Below are 213 nucleotides of genomic sequence, written 5' to 3' on the forward strand. Positions count from 1 at the left end.
TCTGACCAGATATGTAAGCACGACGGATATTAGTAGAAAATAAATAAATACAGCGGCAAAATTTTCAGCTTATTAAAAAACGACAATAAAGTGTGCCGTTTTAATTCCTCAGGCCCATTATCATCAGTTATTTCTCTTAACGGGCCCTTGTTCATCATGTCTTCGTATCCAAACAAGATTTTTGTTCTGTTTTTTTTTTTTTTTTTTTTTTTT

The sequence above is a fragment of the Camelina sativa genome, chromosome 13, assembly GCF_000633955.1.
Source record: "Camelina sativa cultivar DH55 chromosome 13, Cs, whole genome shotgun sequence".
In the NCBI taxonomy this organism is placed as follows: Eukaryota; Viridiplantae; Streptophyta; class Magnoliopsida; order Brassicales; family Brassicaceae; genus Camelina; species Camelina sativa.